The sequence below is a fragment of the Zingiber officinale genome, chromosome 4B (genome assembly GCF_018446385.1).
Source record: "Zingiber officinale cultivar Zhangliang chromosome 4B, Zo_v1.1, whole genome shotgun sequence".
Taxonomy (NCBI): Eukaryota; Viridiplantae; Streptophyta; class Magnoliopsida; order Zingiberales; family Zingiberaceae; genus Zingiber; species Zingiber officinale.
In genome coordinates this window covers 34158780-34168870 of record NC_055993.1, presented here as the reverse complement: position 1 = coordinate 34168870, position 10091 = coordinate 34158780, and the positions used below count along the sequence as shown (strand labels likewise).

At 35.8% G+C, this 10091-nt stretch overlaps 1 long non-coding RNA gene across 1 annotated transcript; it reads right to left on the bottom strand.

Moving 5' to 3' along the window:
- Positions 1-5660: 5660 nt before the first annotated feature.
- Positions 5661-7021, bottom strand: LOC121977489. Its single transcript, XR_006110869.1, has 4 exons — positions 6490-7021; positions 6307-6417; positions 6113-6189; positions 5661-5715 (listed from the first exon to the last, which is right to left on the bottom strand). It is a non-coding gene; the product is annotated as an uncharacterized LOC121977489 (long non-coding RNA).
- Between the last annotated feature and the right edge of the window lie 3070 nt (positions 7022-10091).

The window sequence follows — 10091 nt, the reverse complement described above, 5'->3', positions numbered from 1 at the left end:
CTTCGGCCGAGGAAGGTATTACGATGGTTGTAGGTACAAGTAAGACAGAGGAAAAGGTATGGTCCGAGTCTTCAGACGAATCCGAGTCGGATGAAGAAGAGCAAGCGAGCCTTCTTGCTCTACCAGTACTAGCGAACATTATCGACACCGAGTCTGAGTTCGAATCCGAAACGGAGAGCGAGTCAGAAACAGAGTCCGAGCGAAGCCACGAATCCGCATTCGTTTCCGAAGGACCCAAAACCACTGTAAGTGCTTTAATTTCTAGTATTGATTTAGATGATTCAAAAAATTTAATTCCTTACTTATTAAAAAAGTTGGCTAAATCCAACGTCCGGGTTAAGTCGCTCCAAAAGGAGGTAAAAGCCCTTAAGGAAGCGACTAACTCAAGCTCTTTAACTGAGTCAGTTCAAATTAGAAGTTCAACTCAAGTCCAACAACTTGAGGAAGAAAATTCTAATTTGAAAGCTCAAATTAAAGAACTCAAGGACACGTTGGAACGGTTTACCATGGGTTCCAAGAATTTGGATCTGATTCTTGGAAAACAGCGAGCCGTTTACAACAAAACTGGACTTGGATTTAAAACTAAAATAAAATACAAATCATATTTATCGCTAGTTAATAGAAATAATAGAAAAATTGTCCAAGCATGGGTGCCAAAATCCAACTTGGTTAATCAAGTTGGAACTGGTCACTATTGGGTCCCGAAGGATCAAGTCTATTACCTTGATAGACCATATCGAGGCTATGATCCAGGGGGAGCTAATAGAAAAATAATATTAAGAACATAATACAAATTAATATTCAAATTAAATTTTAAATTAAAATTCAAAATTTAAAATTCAAAAAATTCAAAATTCAAATTACAAATTCAAAATTCGAAATTAATTTAAAATTTAAAATTCAAATTACAAATTCAAAATTCGAAATTAATTTAAAATTTAAAAATTCAAAATTCAAAATTCAAATTACAAATTCAAAATTCGAAATTCTAAATTCTAAATTCTAAATCAAAAATTCGAAGTCCTAAATTCGAAATTCTAAATCAAAATCAAAATCAAAATTTGAAATAAAAATAAGAAATTCTAAATTCAAAAATAGATGGTGGATTCAAACTAGCTGGCACCTCCAACTGAACCACCCGACAGGGTAACTGAACCTAATTTACCCGAAATGGGTAAAACAAGAGTAGATTACCCGGCAGGGTAATTAAGGTTAGATAAAACGAGTTAGGTTTAACTTGACCCACGGTACTGGTGAAGTTTTTGGATGATAGTACGTTAGGGAAGCTTGGGCATCGCATGTCTAGGAAGATATGGCTTCGACCTGGTGCATTTGGCCAAGTGGAACTGACCGAAGCTACCCTTAAATGGATCCTAACTAGTTAGACCAAGGTTTAGTATTAAGCTTAATGGGTAGGACTATTTGGGAAACCTCGAAGGCATGGTTACTTTAATGAGTTCCTTGTGACTCACCATAGCCCAGAAGTTTATCCAAAGAATGCTTACTTGTTGAACCCAAACCTAAACCTGAATCTAACACAAAGTTAAACCTTACCCCAAAATTCAACCATAATTCATCTCACAACAATTATAGGATTACCTGATTGAAAATTTAGATCGGGTGAGATGACTAAGGAATTTAAAATTCAATTTCAAAATTATTTAAAAATCTTTTCAAAATCAATTTCACAAAATCTTTTCAAAATCAATTTCAAAATTATTTAAAAATCTTTTCAAAATCAATTTCAAAATTATTTAAAAATCTTTTCAAAATCAATTTCAAAATTATTTAAAAATCCTTTCAAATTCAATTTCAAAATTATTTAAAAATCTTTTCAAAATCAATTTCAAAATTATTTAAAAATCTTTTCAAAATCAATTTCAAAATTATTTAAAATCTTTTCAAATTCAATTTCAAAATTATTTAAAAAATCTTTTCAAAATCAATTTCAAAATTATTTAAAAATCTTTTCAAATTCAATTTCAAAATTACTTAAAAAAACTTTTCAAAATCAATTTCAAAATTATTTAAAAATCTTTTCAAATTCAATTTCAAAATTATTTAAAATCTTTTCAAAATCAATTTCGAAATTATTTAAAAATCTTTTTAAATTCAATTTCAAAATTATTTAAAAATCTTTTCAAATTCAATTTCAAAATTATTTAAAAATCTTTTCAAATTCAATTTCAAAATTATTTAAAATCATTTCAAAATCATCATTTCAAAAATACTTTTAAAAATCATTTCAAAAATACTTTTAAAAATTATTTCAAAAATCCTTTCAAAATTATTTGAAAAATCTTTCAAAATCATTTTAAAAATCTCTTTAAAACTTAATTTCAAAATCATTTGAAAAATCTTTCAAAATCACTTTTAAAAATCTTTTTAAACTTCATTTCAAAATTATTTGAAAAGTCTTTCAAATATCATTTTGAAAAACTTATTTAAAAATCCTTTGAAAAATTTTTGAAAAACTCATTCAAAATCATTTGAAAAATCCCTTGAAAGATTAATTTCAAAACCCTTTTCAGAAGTTATTTGAAGTTCTAAACTCAATTAATTCTTAAATCTTCAAAATAATTAAATGGTCACTTATTTGGAATTCTAACTTATATTCTCAATATTTTAAAACAAAGTTAACTTTATCTAACACTCACTCATAAGCTAATCATGCCTGAAAACCTAGAATGGGTGAGATGGTAATTTAGGAAAATATAAAATAACTATTTTTTAATTTACATGCTTGGACTCTAGAACCCTCAGGACTTAATGTGGCATTAATTAAGGGGGAGTGAGTGGAGTCAAGCTAAGTTTCTTTTAAAATAAATTTTATGGTTTTAATTATCTTTAACAGTTAAACTCTTTGAAAAGTTAAAGCAAATCCAATTTTTTTAAAACTTTAAACTTTTCATCAACTTATACGTCTAAGATTGAGCATGCTTGTACTTTAGAGCTCTGATACCTGATCAAAACAACTTAGATATCTTAACATCTAGTTAACTTGACTCATGCTTAAACTTAAGGACCAACTGAATTTGATTAAATAAACTAAATCAAACATTTAGTTTCCCCCTCTTCGTCCTAAAAATTAACAAGTTCTTACTCCTAATTTTTCAACAATAAGTATTGTTAAGCTAAGTGTCTTTTTAACTTAAGCTATATTTTCAAAATTCAATGTTTGCAAAAGACTAAGCTAAGTAGTTCATATAAAAACCTTCAAACTTTTACAAACTTAGCTAACCTTTCAAATCAAACTTTTAATAAATTCTTACTAAGTTTTTTTTACCTCAAAGTATTAAAAATCATATTTTTGCAAAATTCTTACTCACTGCCTTCAAAATAATTTTTGCTTTTCAAAATTTAGCCAAGTATATTTCAAAAATCAACTAAGTTTCAAAAGTGGCTAAAATCATTCTTAATAGTCTACTAAATATTAGCCTTTTAAACTTAGTTAAATTTTTTTTCCAAAGTAATTTACCATTCATAAGCCTAATTTTTTTAAGAAAAATTAAAAATTGCTTAAAACTGGCTTATTTTTTTTATAAATGGCAAAGGGGGAGAGTAGGAAATTCAAAGTTTTCAGAATTAGGAAATTCAAAGTAAAGATCAAAATCTAATTCAAAAGTAAAAGGAAGCCCTGTATTAAGGGGGAGCTTCGCAAAGTTTAAGTGTTAGCTTAAGTTATGCTTTTATTTGAATTTATGTACTTAAGCTTGCTCACTTAAACCTTTTGATATATTCATGCGTTTGTTTTACTTAACTTTGAATTTGGGTTGCCATAATCAAAAAGGGGGAGATTGTTGGTGCGGGAAGCATCCGACGATCGAACCTGAGTTTTGATAATGGCAAAGGATTCAAAGTTAAGATGTTTGTGATCTAACGTGCTTGACTAAGTGTTTCAGGAAAGTCCTAACTGCGGTTAGGCAAGTGAAAACCCTAGGGGGTGGTAACCCTAGGTCCTAGGGGGTGGTAACCCTAGGTGGAGAAAAGTCCTAGCTGCGGTTAGGCAAAGGGAAAACCCTAGGGGGCGGTAACCCTAGGTCATAGGGGGTGGTAACCCTATGCGGAAAGTCTTGGCAGGTCGATGGCTTCAGGCAAAAGTTGTCACGCCCCAGGTAGTCCCTGGCCGAAGAAATTTCGGCAACATCTCCCCTGTACGGGTGACAATATGAATCTCAGTATACATATATCTATACCTCGGTCACACTCGGCCGGAACAATACAATACAAATAAGAAACAACCACGCAGTTTATATCAATATTCCACACAGCTCAACATATAATCAATCCACGCAGTTTAATAGGGAAGAACGATATAAAACCAACGAAGATATACGTACACATCCTACTCCACTACAACGAAGAAAACAAATCCACGAAGTAGTGTGAAAATCTGCAGCGGAAAACAAAAGCAGCAAACCCAAAGGTTCGACATAAAGTCCACAATACAAACCCACAATACAAGTATACGTATAAAAGCGAATACAAAAAACGATATCTAGAAATCCTCGACAGGAGAAGCGAACGGAATCTCTCCGAGTGCCTCGAACAATAATAATAACAACGGGTGAGTTCAAGAACTCGGCGTAAACCAATAGACATGCATAATATATATATACCACCAGTAATAACATGTGGTACAGTAAACAAAACTAGGAAATGCAAACTGAAAAGACTGAAGAAAACTGTACTAACCAGGACCTCCTATCGGAATATAAGGGTCATCGGAGCAGATACAAAATGTCACCTATATGCATGTCAAACATATGCAACCTACCAAATGCAGCATCCAAAATGCAGCAATCACAGACAATAAATGCAATCTATGTATATGGTGCAAACATGACATGTGTCACCCCTGATGCCATCAACCATATCACACGCGATGGTGAGTATGATGCGATATGACATGGTCACTGCCAGTCAGCCATCTCACACACAATGGTGAGGCCGAGTGGGTAGGGCTGACACCTGCACTCGCCACTGCTCCTCAAGAGTGACCGAGTGGACGGGACTTGTCGGAGTACACCTATCCTCCTACCTCAAACATAGTGAGGGAGCCTTGATGCTCTCGACTCCCAGACGCTGACGACGGGAGGGATCCTACCGCAACCCACGTGTCGTTACCCATGAGCACCGGTGCACCACCGAGCAACCCGCCATACACACCCTGAGTGCCACTACCCATGCAGTAGACACGTTGTGTGCAGGCCCTCATGTAGCCGGCCGACGAGCTCAACAATAATGGAGTCGTCAATCGCCCAGCATGCAATCATGCGGTATGGTGCATGCGGCTACAGAATGTCATACCTGAACGTATCCTCCTCCATATACGTAGGTGCCAAAAAGGTAAACGCAGATATATAACAGAGATATAAACAACATGAACCCAACAATATATAACAAGTATCTCCAGCATCTAATCATGGGTAGATAAGCACTATAAGTAACCATAACCACAAACACATATACACATGGCAAGAGATAAAAGTAAACCAGACTAATGTAAAGCATCTAACAGTAGAAGCATGTGATAGGTATCAACTAAGCTAAGACAGGGAAGAAATAAATCTACCATCTATCACTAGTAATTATATATAAACTATACATATCATAAGACAGTATCCAAAGATAAGTCAAAGGGTACCCGCCTCAAATAGAAGGTACAATCCAAATCCGAAGTCAACGTCGAGACGCCTGTTTCAAATCAGACTCCTGCGTCAAACAACATATATATTTTATTTAGCTAAATCCACATGAATAGCTAAATAAAATCTCTAACACTAAATTAGGGTAAAACCCTAATCTACAATCTCAACTTACCAATTTAAATCTAATGGTCGATTAGGATTAGTTACCTAATCCCTAATCACCAATTAGATTAGAAATCCAACGGTTGATTAGGGTTAATTACCCTAACCCTAACCATTTCATTAGATTTCTTCTACACAATTAAATCTACACACATGCACTAACTAATCATGGATTAATCCAATGCATTTCTAATTCAATACATGAATCAAATTCATCTAGAACAAGATCATCAAACAAATATCCAATTTCAATACATGATCTACAACTAATCATGTACCAAAACATACCTAATCCTCACCTAAATTTACAGCCACTGCTGGAACGAAATGAGCTGCTGGAAACCAACTGAGCTGGCTGGAAAGACAAGGTGATTTGCTGGACAAGGTTACCACAGAACACTACTTCACCTCCAATCAAAACTAGTTCCTCTAGAACATGTATCACAATCCCTACACATGATTATCCATCTAGAACAATCAAATTACACCATACCTCACACTTAGCCCTCCCTTCTGTTGATCCACCCTAAGAAGTATAGCTCTCAGGAAGGTAGCTGCCGGAGCAAAGGGTGCTGAATCAAGAATACCACAGAAGATCAACCTACTGGATCAACCAGACCAAGAAGGAATCAAGCACAGATCATTAATCCAAACACCAACCAAAATTACAACCTACCTTACCCCAATCGGCTGTCTCCAACAGAAATGGCCCAATCCGTGACCTAAATCATCCTCAAGGAAGAGGATCAAGATCTGACCCCGTGAGGTCAATACGAAGAAGACCAAGAACTGCCAGCAAGGAAACGATCCTTGCCTCAGGATCGTAGCTAGGGCACGGCTTGTCGACGCTGCGACGACTGATCGGAGCCGATGGAAGGGATTTAGGGCACGGTTGCACAAGGAGGAAGGGCTCAGGTGAAACTAGCCATACTCTCAAACCTCCGGAAGCAAACCCTCGCCGGCGATCGGGTGGATCTCGCTCGATCAGTGGCGTCGGCTCATCCCCGTGAAAGAACCAGTGGCGAGGAGAAGAGATCGAAGCTAGGATGAGAAAGGTCTCGGATGGATCTGGGCTTACCAGGCGTCGGTGCCGGCAGAGGAATCGCCGGAGCTGGTCCCGTCGCCGTCGCTTGTCCGCAAGAGGAAGAGGACAGAAAAGAGGCCGGAGTCGGGGGAGAAGAGGGGCTCGGGTTCGGCGATAGGTTTAGGGAATTAAAAAGGAAAAGAAATTTAATTTATGATTAAAACATTTCCTCTTTTAAATGGGTATCCCAAACCGGCTTAACCCGTACCCAAAATTAATCCCTCCAAAACTCGTCGTACGAGCTCCGAAAAATTCCCAGAAAATTTCTAAAATTCCGGAAAAATATTATAAGGCTATTTCTGAAATAACCCTATTTATTTAAATTTTCCGAGATCTCACAAAAGTCCTAGGAGGTGGTAACCCTAGGTGAAAAGTCCTGGTGTCGCGAACCAGGTGAAAGACTGGACTGGCCGGGAAGCAGATGTCTAGCAGAAAGTCCGTGTAACGACCCAATTTTCCCTATTTCAAGATCTAAAAAGTCCATAAAAATATTTGGAAATACTTTTAAAATATTCTAGAGATTTTTAGGAATTTTTAGAGTATTTTTATGCAAATTTTGGAGTCTGTTTGGTATTTTTACCAAGGAGAATAAGTTTTAAAAATAAACTAAAAAAAAAAAAAAAAAAAAGGTTGTAGAAGCTGGGTTTCGAACCCAGCACCCCTGGCCCAAGCAAAACCGGCCCAACCAACCGAGCTGCGCTCGATTTGTTAATCATATATGGAGCGATATATATTTAAGTAGTAGTTAGGAACAGTAAAATAAATTGGAAATAAAAGTGCGCGGCTGAGGAATTGAAGCCAAGATCTCTGATTTGGTTAAAGCCGGGCTGACCAAGTGTGCTGGCGATTGTTTGTTATTAAAGAAGGAGAAAAATTCCATTTAAGCTATAGTTGGAACCAAAAATAACCCTAGTTATAAAGTGAGGACTAAAGTGATTTTCGGAAAACCTAAAATTTCTTTTCCTCTCCTCACCTCTCGCGTGCGACGGCGGCAGATCAGGCGGAAGGTGAAGCCGACCTAGGGTTCCCCTCCGGCGGCCGGCAAGGGCTTCTTTTCAGAAGCCGTTCACGGATTCGTGGTCTCCTCGTCAAGGAGAACACGCGGATAGGAAGGGATCGCAGAGATCTTCACATCCTCCGAACCCTAGAAGCTTTAGAGTCCTCTTCTTCGGTTGTAAGTCCAAGAACCGAAGGTGAGTTGCTTCTCACCTGCAGTAGGAGTTGCTCCGAATTTTCGGGTTTCGTTTCCTTGCTTCCGGATCTTGTTGTGCCGAGTAGAAGAATATGCTAGGGTTTCTTCCTTGCTTTGTTGAGATGTCATTCTCGATTTTGCTATTGTATTGAATCATATGCTCAATTCTGTTAAGATTGGCTGTATCGAGTTTGATATGTAGCTGTCTTGTGCTGATTAGTTCCCTTATAGCGGGTAGATTGTAGCATTTCTTGCTTATGCTATTAATATCCTTATGCAGTTAAGTAATAGCAAGTTCTGCCTATGTTATTAGCTCTTTATACCATGTAGATTAGAGCATTTCTTGCCTAGAATTTCTGTTTCGAATTCATTGTTAAGCCGAACAGTCCTAATTCCAGCCTGTGGTTGTGTTTTAAGCATGCCTTTAGCTCTTAAATGTTGAATCCGGGTAGGTCTACCTGCTGCCATAAATTCCAGCAAGTTTACTTTCTATTTTGGCCGTGCAAATGGGCATAAACAACCCTTAATTATTAGTATGCAGTTCTGTTTTGTTTGCTACCTCCATGAATATGAACAGCCCTGTACGGTTTAGTTTTCCTTGCCACTTAATGAGCATGCACAACTTAGTATACTAGTAAGTTTGGATAGATTATTTGTTACTGTTTTAAGGGCAAGAATAACCTTGTTATAACAGTTCAGAGTTAGTTATTTTGCCCTATTTTACAGCATGTTTAGAAAGCTCAAAGTTGCATTCTTTTGCCCTATTTTACAGCATGTATAGAAAGCTCAAAGTTGCATTCTTTTGCTCTATTTTATAGCATGATTAGTAAGCTTAAAGTTGCTTTCCTTGCTCTATTTTAAAGCATGATTAGGAAGTTCAAAGTTGCTTTCTTTTGCTCTATTTTATAGCATGATTAGTAAGTTCAAAGTTGCTTTCTTTTGCTCTATTTTATAGCATGATTAGTAAGCTCAAAGTTGTTTTTATTCGCTACTTTAACAAGCATGAACAACTACTCTCTAAGTGTATGCAGTTTTCCTTTTAAAGAATGCAGATCTTTCTTTCTTTGATTTACTTCTGCTGTAGCATGCCTAAAGATTTCAGATTTGTTAAGTATAGTATGCAGACTTTAATAAGCAGATTTTTTGTAAGTATAGCATGCAGATTTTTAAAGTATCAGTTTAACATGAGCAGTAATGATTCCTATCTTTAGTCTTTTGCTATTGGACTAATATGAGAAGTTATAAGCTAAGAAAGACCAAGACTTTAACTTGATCTCAATTTCAGAAGTTTGAGATCAAAAACACACACAAGGTGTTTAATATCAAAAGTGCACACAAGGTGTTTGCTTAAATGCCAAGTAAGGGCAAGTATAAAGAAGTTAGTAAGAAAGTATTTTACTTTTTAATGGCATGTACCGGACACAAGTTCCAAGGGATGGGCTCCAAGTTGCCCCTAGGCACATGGCCTAGAAGTATCTTAGTAGTTTCGGGATTAGCTACCTCGATTCTTATTAAGAATGCGTGCTAAGTGGTACAATGCCGGGCCCAAGAGAAGTTGATTATTATTTTGAAGTATTAATGTATAAGTTTTGAAACAAATGAAACAAGCTTCAAATATGTTTAGAATTAGAAAGTTTAGTTTCTTGTTATTTGAAGCATGCAGTAGTAGTTTTATTTGTTTCTTGCTACTAGATTATTCAGCATGTTTAGTAGCTTTACATGTTTAGTAGTTTTACATGTTTAGTAGCTTTACATGTTTAGTAGCTTTACATGTTTAGTAGTTTTACATGTTTAGTAGCTTTACATGTTTAGTAGTTTTACATGTTTAGTAGCTTTACATGTTTAGTAGCTTTACATGTTTAGTTTATTGGACTATGAGCATGATTAGCTATACATGTTTAGTATTTCAGTTAGTATGATTCCTTTATTGGATTTTGAGCATGATTAGCTATACATGTTTAGTATTTCGGATAGTATGATTCCTTTGCTATTTATGAGCATG